Genomic DNA, 13,575 nt, shown 5'->3' with positions numbered 1-13,575 from the left:
ATATATATATATATATATATATATATATATACATATATATAAGTTAATATTGAAAAGCATAATAATAAATATATATATAATAATAATAAAATGAAAGCAGAATGAACAGTTCGATGATAATATATTAAATTTATACTTGTAATATGTAAACCGATTGATAAGAAGTATAATATAATTACATTGAGACAAAAATATCAATTCTTTCGTTCAAAGTTGATATATCATGTATGTATATATCATATAATATATATACATATACATATACGATTAATTTTGAAATGCAAATAATGATATTTATGTATGATTACTATATCTATTTATTAATAATATATTTATAAATAAATATTTATATACATTTTTTTAATTTTATAATACGTAATATATATGTATATATATATGTATATGTATATATATACACATTATTCTTATTTGTTCACAAATATATATGTATTATTGAAAAAAATAAGTTGTGAAATGTTGTTTTGCATTTCTTCCACTTTGTTAAACGTATATATTTTACTTATATTGCATTTATTTTATCTAATTTTTTAATTTCTCATTATATTTTAATGTAAAAATATTTTCTTCTTTTAATAACTTATTATAATATTTAAGTACAAGTTATAATATATATAAAATTATAATAGAATACAATTTTCAATTGCAGCATATATTTTTGAATAAAAATCATTATTGAAATAAGAATTATAACTCATCACATTGATAATTAAATTCTACAAATGCTCGGCCATAGAGTACAAGTATAGCAGGTTTAAATTTACGCGCGCGTAGCTGAAAATATTGAAGGCGATTGGATAGTCGGTCCTCTTGAAAGTACTTCTTGCGCATTCAAATATAAACTCAGAAGCCAGGTCACGGCTTGAAAATAATTCTGGGCATTTAGGAAGGCAACCCATTGCTTTTAGACCGACATAGACTTGTGACGCATGTAATCCCCTTTGCCTCCCTTACCGACTATGCTCTCATTTCGATGACACCCTTCATTGAATCATTGAAATCAAAAGATTTAACGCAATTAAAATAATTTATTTCTTTAAATAAAAAGTTAATAATTTTATATGGATATTTTATTTTATTAAGTAAACTTATTTGTTTTTTTATTCATTTTATTGTTAATTTATAGCTAATAAATTTGTCTTCAACGTTAATGGTAATAATAATACTCATAAAAATAAATAATAAGTAGTAACTAATAATAATAAAAATAATGATAATGATATTGGTTTAAAATAATTGCTATTTATTTAATTTCTTCTTTTAGTAATAATAATGATAATAATACTAATTACAAATTAGCATCTACTGATAATAAATATTATTTGTAGAAAAATATGGATATTATTTTTAAACTTTTATTATTATTTTTTTGAATGACTTATATTCTTTAATCTCTGGAAATATACGAAGGATTCAAGCAGAATCTTCCACAGATTTTTTAAAATTTAGCACATAAATATTTTCTCATAAAAAAAAATGCGCTATTAGATAATAAGAATATATGCAAGTATTTTTTATTAGTCATTGTTTATTATCTAATATGTGACGATGTAATATGTGATGTATCTAATAATCTCTTAATGTTCTTTTAAAGAAACACGATCGAATTTAGTTTTAATAATCTTTAAGATATTTTATATTTCAATTACAAAAATGTGCATAACAATAAGAAATTTAGTGGAGAAATAAACAATTTTTTTATTTATCATTGTCAAAAAGATGAAAATGTAAATAGATAATATGTTCAATTTTTAGCTTTTTTTTGAATCAACTTCATCAACTTCGTAACACGAAAGTACTTATGATGGCTACCATGGTTGTGTATGCGTTTCTTTTTTAAATTAAAAATATTATATTAATTTCATTCGTTTTTATTGTTTCAGAATCCTTGCAATTGTTGTCGCATCTTGGTGAGTGACCTTATATTAATGGATTATTTAAGAAATGTTCATATCTTAAACAAATCCTAAGGCACTTATTTCAGGAAAGAAAAATTAGCTCGAGGCACGTAACATGTTACACATTATAATTCATTGCTCTTTTCTTCTTTGTAATTCTTTAGAGATTGATTCTTTAAAATTTAAAATTATATTATACAAATTACACTATTCGCTATTTTGCACATATCATTTTTAATTTTCTTCGAAAGCAATTCTATTTCTGCTTTGGCTACTTGAAAGATATAAATTAATGGTTAGGATTCGAACAATTTCTGTGTTGTTCTTCCAAATTTTTCAGCTTTTGATTTTTTTGTCTTATTAGTTATTCAATTATTCGATAAAATCATTGTAATCTGGTCTCTATAATTAATTTGAAATAATTTTTTTCATAATTCGTGATCAACGTTAGCATGATCAAGTATGATAATCTACGCGTAGAATAGCCTAGGCTAAATTAGATTAGGTTATGTATTAGCTAAAAATTTAGTGTATTAACTAAATTAAACTTCGACTTTTCTATTCACTGCTTGTCATTACAATTCTTTGTGATTAATTTTCAACTAGTTTTCTTTTATGATGATCAAATATAATTAACTCACGGTTATCTTTAGCTTTTTAATAACTGTTTCATTTATTTAGACTTATATAATCTATTTTATCTGATTAAAAATATAATCAAATTCTTTGTTCATTTAAAAAAAGAATTTACTGTGAACGAAAAGAAATTAATTTTAAAAATTACTTATTACAAATTATATAAATTTTCGTTAATTTGAATGAACAAAATGATTATCTAATGATCATATAATAGTAAGCCCATAATAAAATTTAGAGCTTTCTTCATAAATTTTTCTTTTTTACAATATAATATATTATTATTCTCTCTTAATTTTACATTCTCATGAAAATAATTTCATAAATGTATAAAGAAATTCTTAAAAAAAATTGATTCTATTTTTGTTTAGACAGTAATTCGACAAGATGTATTGGCATTTTATCTTTGAACTTATATTGATGTCGCTTTCACTAGTGTAAATAATATCTTCTATAAAAATTATATGTATACAATATATATATTATATACATATTTTCTAACTTTTTAAAATTGTATGAATAAAGTTGTTATGAAATAACAAAGTATGACGTCATTATGATAGTATATCGATCACTTCTGCTTTTACGCATATACGTAACGTAGTTTCCTATTGTTATAGATAAATCAATTTTCAAGCGATATTATTATCAACGTCCACATTGTGTACCATGAAGCTAATCTTCTCTAGTCTATATATTTTCTTATATTAAATACAATGTCATCTGACATTTCAAACGACACTGACTAAGAATGTATTATTTTTTTAATTAAATTTAAAAATGTGAAATATCATAAATGTGAAAAATGTCACATTTTAATTTTACTTTATCTAATTAAAAAAAAATCAATGTATAATGTAACATTTATAATATAATATAATAATGTAACATTTAATACTTGAAAAAATGCCATTTCTATATATAATAATTTTTATATGAGAAAAATCAATTATAATCAATATAACGAAAGTTTTAAAAGAAAAATCTTAAAAAAAGAAATTTTTTAAATTAATTTAGTAATATTAATAGATGTTACATACAAAATATATAAATTTATTTTCTCGCCAAAATTTATTCCAAATTAAAATTATTTTCAGAAAATTTGATTATTTTGTAATTATGTTTTGTAATTTATAAGCTGAAAACTCATTTATTCAACAATGACTTTTTTCTCTATAAATAATTTAAAAATTGTGAATTTTTAGTTCATTATTACAATTATTACAATTAATATACATTATTACAATTAATATACGATTATGAACGATCTATACGTACAAGTATATATTATATCATAACGATAAAATAATTTCATTTTTATAAATGTAATGACGTAATGATCATTTGGAAAATATGTATTATAAAAGGAATTTTTCGATAAATTTTATATTTAATATTAATTGTTTCATTAGATCAATGATCTCTATCAGACTCGATAGCAGTAATTCTATTTTCGTTTAATCGCTAAACTAAGCGGCACGACGTCTGAAAATAGCTTAAGGCGGTAACTCTCCATGAAGTCGATCAATCGGTTTCTAATTGAAGAAACTTTCCGTGGTATAGCAACGAGAGATGCCATGTTTCCAACACGTGATATTTACGTGTCCTTTTGACGTCAATAGGAAAATGCGAAATTTAATCTTGCGAAAATTTGAATCATTAATTGAAAATAACAGAAAATTCTATGATTTATTGTTCATATTGAAATTGTACGCATTATTATATTTAATGCGATGAAAAATTAATAAAATAATAGTTTGATAATTTCCTGTCAAAATTTATTTCTAAAAATTTGATCTATGAAATACGATTTGTACATTATATTACAATTCACGTTATTTTTAAATATAATTTTAGGTTATATTATGTTTAATATAACCTATAAATTTATTTGCTTATTTAGAATAAGTATATAACATAAAATAAGGAAGAAAGATATTAAGCTTTTAATACTATTTAATATTATAATGGAAAGAAAGATTGGTACAAAAAAATATGATAAAAAGATATGATAAATTAGTTCCATTAATTATAAAAAAATTTTAATATTGCAGTTCTATATTATATGTATAAGAATTTTATAAATGAAATAATTTATAACTTTTTATATTTTTTTATACTTATATTTATTTGTTAAAAAAAAAAGAAAGCTTTCATTTAATATAAAGCAGTCATTTATGAGTAATTATAATAATTATAATAATCTTGCAATATATGTACAATATAGTAATAATGCAATTAATCATATATTTTAGAAATATATTAATAGAAATTTAAATATTAAATAAGAGCAAGAAAATATTTGATTAAAATGACAATCAGTCAATCAATTTATAAGAATTTAGAATTAAAAATGTGTTAAGTTTTATAAAGGACATTGAAAAGAATAATATGTGGTTTTAGGAGGATAAAAAAATATAAATATCTTTTATTATATCTTTTAATCATTTCATGTTAAATTGCTTGGGAAATTTTTATTATATCTTTAAGTATTATCCTAAAGTATTATCTTAAATAATATTATTATCATAATAATAAAAGTAAATTAGTAAATTTACTTATTCTTTACTGATTATTGTTTTTTTAATGAGCATAAAAAGAAGGGAATTCTAATATTTAAATTTTTCATTAATATTTATTTTAAAATTGAAAATTAAATATTTTTAATTGAATTTTCGTTGCTTACTCGTTAATTTACCCATATTTCCAAAAAATACATTTATCTTGTTAATGTAGTAAATAATAGATTTCAATTTAATATTTATATAGACATATGCATATAGAATCTGTATATATATAGAATATTAATGAGAATAAAAGTAGAGAATGCAAAAATCAATCAGAAAAAATCAATTTTTTTTAATTAACTTATTTTCGATAAAATCAAAATTGAAAAATTTTCAAATACAAGTAAATTTGGCTAATTTCCAATTGGCATAAATATGGATTATTGATAAGAAAATACGTAAAAATATAGAAGATACGTAAAAAGTATAGAATCGAATTTTATTGCTTAAATTTCCTTTTTTTTAAAAAATTGAGATTGAAATTAAATAATGATTTTTATAAATTTCAAATTCGATTTTCTTGAAAATTAATTTTTACAAAAAAAGATTTTTCATATTTTCATATTAAAAATTTTCTAAATATTCTAAATAATTCCATGATCTTTCATTCCAAAAATGAAATAAGGTTTATCAATAAACTTCAATTTATAAATATCAATTATCTATAATACTATTGATTAATTTTATATATATAATAAAATTTATATATATATAAAACTTATTTAATTAAATTTATCGTTGAAAAAATTTCTAATAATTTTTCTATTACATCTTATTCTGCAAATTATTCAAAAAATAAATATCTTTGATATATTATAGTTATTATAGTTTTAAGAACGATTTCTGATGTATGTATACTTTGAACCTTAGCCAATAAGCGTCTTTATAGCAGGAAAGAATTATACATTTGCGTCAGAAGGTTCCTTCACGTTTCAGACAAATGATTCTAAACTGTCCGTATTGAAGTCGGTTGAAACAATGTTATTTACCTCCAACGATTTGCTGAATACAAAGAGGCATCTGTCTTCGGTAATTTTGCTTGTAAATTCACTTAATTATTGGCCATATTTGTACACGCAGATGGCAAGATACATCGATGTAAATTACCAAGATGCGGATATTTGTCACTTGTTAACAATGAATTTGCATGTTGTCAATAATCGTCAAAACAGACTCAAATGTCATGTGAAAATAATCCTGGGAATTATAGCATCTAACAATCATTTTATTATTCTATTGTTTTTAAAGTATACGTTTAACCTTGTCGAATATGACAAAATAATTAATTGATGAAATGATCTATAAGTTAGAGAGTTTTAATTATTCATAAAGACGGATATTTTATCGATTTCGATGACCTTAAGATATTGTGTTGCGAATGTCAATATTTTGGATAAATAATTTTGTTTATAACCTATAATCATTAGACAATTTTAGTTTTAATGATATAATGCTATATTATTGCAAAAATATTTACATATTTAATAACATATTATTCATATTAATATTTGGAAATTTTGAATATTATTTCCGAATTTGTTATTTTGTATACGAGAAAATTATATAAGTATATATATAGTTTATTGTTTATTTTACCTTATATTTGTCATTTATGAGACATTTACTGTTTATAGCTTCCAAATAAAAGATGATAAATTATAATAACTATATTTTCACATTATAGCAATAAATATTAATTATATTTAATTATATATTATAAAATTAATTATATTTAAATAATTCTTTCATATACAAAGAAGTAAATTCAGAAATAAATGTGGGAATGTTAATATGAGTAACTAATAATATATATTATTATATGAGTAACTAATATTATATGAGTAACTATAATATATTGTATTTTTGTATTATTATAATCTGAAATTTAGAGTATGTTTTGGTATATGCATATCATCTATTCCATTTTCATTTATAACAGATACCAATCATTGAAAAATAACACTTTAAATTATCTTTCAGAATTGATATATATATGAAAATATAACTGCTTAGACTATATTTCCAATTTATTTTGAAAGATCGATATATAACACTATTAAAAATTTTTGCACGTATTCTGGATCTAAAGATGAATACCGATTATGTACATATGTATATACGAAAAGTAAAGATGAAATTAATCAAAAGATATTGATCTTGATAACATGTCTCAACTTCATTGAAATTAATATAAAATAATTTATTAATATTTCTAAGTATTTATTTTTTATTATAGAATATTTTATATTTTTATCAAATATATCAATTATAATTTTTAAATATAACTTAAATATCAAATACAAGTTTTTTTATTCTAAAATATCTTTAAATTAAAATGATATAGAAAGTTAGTTTTTTATAATTATAAATTATTATTTTATAAAAAAATTGTAAATAAATATAAAAAAATTACTAAAATTCTCGTTATTACAATTATCATAAGTTGCAATCGTTTCATTAATTTCATGTTTATAAGAATATCATAAACTTAGTATCAGATAACAAAGCAATTTACATCAATTTACTAAACATAACTCTAAACCTTATTATTTCATAGAAGCTAATATAGGGTCTTCGAAGTTTATGGACAATTTTCATTTCTAAAATTTAGTCATTGAAAAATAAAAAAAAGTTGAATATAAATATAAATATTTACATTAATAGAATAATAGTTATAAATATAGAAATGTTTATATATAGATATTAAAGGATTCAATTATAAATAGTATTATATATTATAATATTTCAATATTTTTTATCATTTTTTGAATTGGAAGTCTTTTTTCGTAATATTCAAATAACTTGTACCTATATCTCCATATAAGATAAAGAAAATTAAAAAAATTAACACAGTTTTATCATAGCGATATGACTAATGACTATGAGTTAACGTAATTAACGTAAGATCACCTTGATATCCTTGTAAAATATGATAATGAATATTCAAAATATGATAAGGTAGAGTAAAAATTTATCCATTTTTTAGTGAACTAAATTTTTTTGAATACTTTTTATAAAAAAATAGCATTTTTTTCAGATTTTTAAATAAAATAATTCCTTGCCCATATACGTTAGAATATAAATTATAATTATTATGATCAATAAAAATATTTATTTTTATTTTCAATAAAAAATATTAATGTAATTTGTATGTAATCTAATCTGTTTTCACTGTTTCCAGTCAAATGGTCAAATTATTTCAAATTTACGTAACATTAAAATAAATAAATTCTAATAGTCATTCATGAAGATCATAATAGTCATCAATTAAAAATGACAATAGTAATCCCTGAATAAACTTTAAGATTCCATAAATTAAAAATCACTAATATGTATCATTTTGAAAATTAGATATAACTTATTTTTTTCTAATTCATTACAATCCATATAATTTTAACAATATATTCATTGCTAAAAGAAAAACCTATCTTGGAAGAGAATTTGCATTGCAATTTCTAACAGAAATAACAACAATTTCTAAAAGAAAATATATTGAAATATTTTGTTTATTTTGTTTTATTTATTCATCTCGAAGATTTTGTATTCGATACTTTTTTTTTTATCTATGCTTTTTGTAAGCATCGTATAATTTTACTTACTACCTTCAACAACTATATACTTACATTGGCGATATAGTATGATTTACTGTGATGTAATTCAAAGCAACGAATCTTTCTTAAGATGGTAGAAAATTAAAACAGATGGTTCAATAAAATAAAAATCATTGCTATAAAACATTAAATAATCAGAATTCAAAAATATGTTTGAAAACTATATTTTTTGTGCATATAATTTTACTTGTAAGATGTAATGTGTTATTTTATAATTATATATAATAAAATATAATAAAATAAGGAAATAATAATGAATAATTTAATATATTGACAATATTATAAATTTATTTATCTCGATTTTATTCTATTTAAAAAATTTACGAAATAAAAAATATCTTTTTTATTTTCGAATTATTGCATATTAAATACTCATTGTTCGTAATTTGATAATAAATTATATATTACATAAAATAAAAGTACCAAAAGAAAATTATAAAATTTCAAAATATATGTATGAATAAATAATATGTATGAATAAAAAAATATTTTTTTTGTTCATACATATAATATTAATTTGTTCTTATAATTTTTTATTAATTTCTATTTTCGTATTAATTATTATATTATATAGTAAGTTAATAATAATAAATATATTATATTAATTACTTATAAAACTTATTATATTTAATTCTTAATAAGATATAAAAATGCAAATAAAATTATTTACAGATTGCAAATCACAATAATCCAAGATAAAATGGCAATGCCATCTGAGTGAAAATAACCAGTTATTATAATTATACGATTATAAATAGAAATAAACCGAACTTCCAGTTAAAAGCTAATTATATATAACACAGACAAACTTTTATCAAGTTAACACGATATGGAAAACATGATAAAAAATAAATTTAGCTTCGCATTTTTAATCATTTTTAATCGCATTTCTTCAGAAAATGAACAATATGAGTTATAAAAAATCATTAATTATAAAACGAATTTTCTTGATTATTAATTTCTAAAATTTTTTTTTCTTTTCTTTTTTTATATTTAAACATAAATCTGTTAGAAAAATAGAAAATAAACAATTTTTTTATTTAATTTTAATTTATCATAGTTTTTTACAATTCGAAGATCATAAATATTTTTACATTAATATCTATAATTTATAGTTACGAGAGGCTCAAAAACCCTTGTTCAATTTTAATCATAAAATTAAATAGTTTTCTTGCAATTTTCTGATAATAAAGAAATTCTATAATACTATACACTAATACTGTACACTAATAATAATGAATATACATATTTTCTTATGGAAATTTTAAATTTATTAAAACAAAAATTAAAGATATGATAAGATTCTTTCAAAAGAATGTCTTTTAAAAAATTTACAATTGTATTATAGATTTATAGCACAATATATAATATGTCTCTAAAATTTAAAAATGAACTTATTTTTTTCATATAATATATTTTCATTTAATATATTATACATACATATGGCTGCTTGATATTGGTGCAATTTAAAATGTAAATTTTAGAGAAAAAACTTTTTAAAATTTACATTTTTAGAAATACTATTATAAATTCTAAATATTTTAATTATTTAATTATGGTTTTTTGGTAAACTTATATATTTATATAAAAATAATGTAAATCTTGTATTCAATAAAAGGAAATTTGAAATTTTTTGAATTGTTACTATCAATACTAATTACTTTGTTCAATTTTTCATAATAAAATTATTACTTCATATAAAATTAATAACAAATTATATTGTATCAATGATAACATATATTTCTACAATATTATATGATTATCTCTGTTTTTAAATTTGTGCAATATTTATTTGAACTAAGTATTTTGTTATTTTAATAGAGATTTATAATAAAGATTTATATATAATCCTCTTTCAAACTTATCAAATATAAAGTATAAATTAATACATGTATCAGAAGCATTTCTCAATCTAATTATCACTTAATACTACTATTAAATAAAAATAAAAATAAGAAAAGCTTCTTGAATGATAATCAATATTGTTTTTAATAATTTAATACTAGTACGCGTGTTATCATAATCCTTATTTATTTTTATCGTTTTGAAAAACGGAAAATAAAGATTGTTAATAATATTTGATAGATATTAGAAAAATACAAAATGGAATTATTTATCTGTAGATCACAATATCCCTTCAAATACACTGAATTATATGAATTATATGTTGAAAATTTTTGCCTTGATTCGACATTAATTTATTACTGTCTCATACATATATGTATTTCGAGATGAACTTATTCGCTTTCTTATAAAATTATAACTCATTGTCAAGTTAAAAATATTTATTTCTTTAACGAACGTAACGATATAATAGTCTTAAAATATACTTGGAATGCATAAACGAACGATACTATATGAGATATTATAACGATTATTGTATAAATGTTATAACGATTTGTTTTTGTCACTAAAATCAAAATATTACAATGAATGAACAAAAATATTATAACAAATGTGGAGAAAAATAATTTATAATATATGTTTGTACTTATGTTTTCTTCTAAAAATAGATCGAAACTTGATTTTTAAATTTTGAAATATATGAAATTCGAATTCGAAAATGTATGATGTTTCAAAATTTGAAATTCTGAAAATCTAAAATTTATATTTTTCGTGGAAAAATTTTATCAAAAATTATAATTTTAGTAAAAAATCTTTAAAAATTTTAAAATTTTCTAAGAATTCTTCAAATTTATTCATAATTATAGCCATATATATAATAATAAAGAAAGATTATAATAAATTATAATAATAATAGTTATATTTTTGATGTGTAAAAAGTTAATTTTTAATTTTTATATTTTATCTTTCCTCTATTTAAACTATTATAATGGATCAGTGAGATCATATATGAGATCAATTATAATAAATTTGAAATTTAAACACGAACTTAAATATTTATTATTATTTACCTAAAATTAAAAAATTTTAAATATCATTTTTAGGTTTGCAAACTAAAAATTGAAATTTCGAAATTCCGTTATTTTATCACAATTTTTCCGTTTAAATTATTATAAATGATAATTTTATTATAAATTATGGAAGTTATTAATTTTAAATCTTTTTATTTAACTTAAAAGATATTAGTAAATTTTTAAATACATATTTATATTTATTAATTATATTTATTATTATTTATATTTATTATATAAAATATATCACAATGAAATGCTAACAAAAGACGATAAAGAACAAAATTCTAGAAACAAATAGTATACTAGTGAATATATATAATTCAATATTCTATTTAATTTTAATTGAAACTTGATTTAAAAGTTATTCAATGTTATAATATTTATTAAATTATATATTTGTTATATACATACATATTATAATTACATAATTATAAATACATATTGTAAAAATAAAATAGATTAAGTATTATATTCTATATTCTGTATTCTATATATTTTTTTCTTTTATTATTCTATAATAAATTTTAAATTAAATATGTATAATTTTATACTAATTATAGTATAAACAGAGCATTTTACTTTCATATAAAATGAAAAATAATTTAATTAATACATTTTTCAAAACTTTTATTGATTGGAAATTTATTAAAAAATTATGCTTTATTGTATTTCTATAAAATATAAATCTATTAACTATTATTTTCTTAATAAAAAAAGAAAGGATTGAATTTTTATAAAGAATGTTTGTTTTGTACAATATTGTATATAACGATAAAAAATAAATAAATAAATGATCATATATTTTAAATTTCTATTGGAAAGAATTATACAAAAGAATTATACAATAAATGAAACACGTGAAACAAAAACAAAAAAAAAATGCTTTCAAAATGTAGTCACGTTATATTATAAAAAAAAAACGTTCTTATCGGGAAAGGTTAACCGTTTTTATATGACTATATATGACTGGGTTGTGTCGATCGATAAATACGCTGACATTAAAGTACAATGCACACATTTTAAAGACAACTTATATTACTTCTCGATTTGTTTAGATTAATGAATAGATTAAATATACTAATAATATAAAACATTTTATGTATATAAAATAAACATGCTTAAGTTAAAAATGTGTTAATGATATGGTGCAAATTAATATTTTCCACAATTCACACACAATATTTTCCATAGTTAACATAAATATATGAAATATTACATTATAAATGCGTATTATAAATATTTATCATTAATTTTTAGTCTGCAAAATATTTATGTTTCATTATATTCATTCGACTATATGCGTATAAAATTAATATAGAAATGATTTTTAAAATAAAAAAATTATCTTATAATTATTTTTAAAATGATATTTTAAATTACATTATAAATAAATAATAGAAATTAAATATTACTGTAAAATGATATAAAATAATTTTTTTATTAAAAATTTTTTCCATTTAAAAATTTTTAATGTAGAATATATATATGTATATAAAATGACATCATATTAATATGACGTCATATTAACATTATTCCTACATATTCATTTATAGTACAAAGAAGATTGTTTCTAAAGGGAAATCTAAAGGGTATTCAACCAGGGATGAATGAATATCATAGATACAGTAAAGATCATTTTAACTCTGACCTATACTATATAATGACGTCAAAAATATTTTTAGTTTAAAATGGTTATTGTATAAAATATAAAATAATGCAATTATATAATATATAAATTTTAATAATAAAAGTATAATATAAAAGAGCGATAAAAAATAAATATAGATATTATTGTTTATAATATAGATAGATTAATATATATATAATAAAGATATAATATATATATATAATAAAGATAGATAAATCAAATAGAATTAATGTTACAAGATAAGATATTTTAAAAATAATTTCTAAAAATAATTTTTAA

At 19.1% G+C, this 13,575-nt stretch overlaps 1 protein-coding gene across 1 annotated transcript in view; it reads left to right on the top strand.

The window, feature by feature from the left end:
* Positions 1–1,861: 1,861 nt before the first annotated feature.
* LOC102676561 overlaps positions 1,862–13,575 on the top strand; it is a 29,378-nt gene continuing 17,664 nt past the window's right edge. Inside the window, exon 1 of the mRNA XM_006617366.2 lies at positions 1,862–1,928. The gene's annotated coding sequence lies outside the window, so the exon portion shown is untranslated. The remainder of the gene's footprint in view (positions 1,929–13,575) is intronic.

Source organism: Apis dorsata, unplaced genomic scaffold (genome assembly GCF_000469605.1).
Source record: "Apis dorsata unplaced genomic scaffold, Apis dorsata 1.3 scaffold_303, whole genome shotgun sequence".
In the NCBI taxonomy this organism is placed as follows: Eukaryota; Metazoa; Arthropoda; class Insecta; order Hymenoptera; family Apidae; genus Apis; species Apis dorsata.
Note: the sequence above shows the minus strand (reverse complement) of the source record. Positions and strands in the feature narration are given on the sequence as shown.